This window comes from Octopus bimaculoides, chromosome 25 (genome assembly GCF_001194135.2).
Source record: "Octopus bimaculoides isolate UCB-OBI-ISO-001 chromosome 25, ASM119413v2, whole genome shotgun sequence".
Taxonomy (NCBI): Eukaryota; Metazoa; Mollusca; class Cephalopoda; order Octopoda; family Octopodidae; genus Octopus; species Octopus bimaculoides.
In genome coordinates this window covers 16968733-16969426 of record NC_069005.1, presented here as the reverse complement: position 1 = coordinate 16969426, position 694 = coordinate 16968733, and positions in this window count along the sequence as shown.

Here is a 694-nt window from a genome sequence, read left to right as displayed (position 1 = left end):
CTATTTGGTTAAGATATAATTTTTGATAATCTTAAATTTTATCTTTATACAACATAACAATATTGTTTATACATAATCACCCTTAATACCCCATGATAAAATTTGCTCTGTATCACCATCATAGGTTTTATTAGTGCCTTGCCCCTTTAACTGGTAATTAAGGTCATGATTTAGAGTCATCCCTTCCGAGCCTCCTTTATAGACAGTTACTCTATACCCAATTTACTACTCCTAATATTTTGACAATATTTATGACCATAGCTAGCCATGAGCTGTCAACTCACTCTTCATTCCAAACAGACAAAGTTTTAGATGTAGTAGTTGATAAAAAGGCAAATAAATTAGAAATGAACCACAATCCTTTACAGGCTTTAATCCCAGTAAGTTTCATGCCTTTCTTGGAAGTGTAATATATTCTTAACTACAATAGCGACAACATGGATTTCTTCCATCTTTCTGCTCTATTAAAGTATTTGAGTAAAATTATATTAATGTGTCCGACTCATTAAAATTCTATATATTTGTGCAGCTGATGATAGCACTGCATTTAAATTGATGTAATGATTGCATTGTTCAATTAAATGGAGCCGCTTGAAACGGTCGCACTGTATCACTTCTTGATATTCTGTTGCTTATTTTGATTATACATACATACATACATACATATATATATATATATATATATATATATATA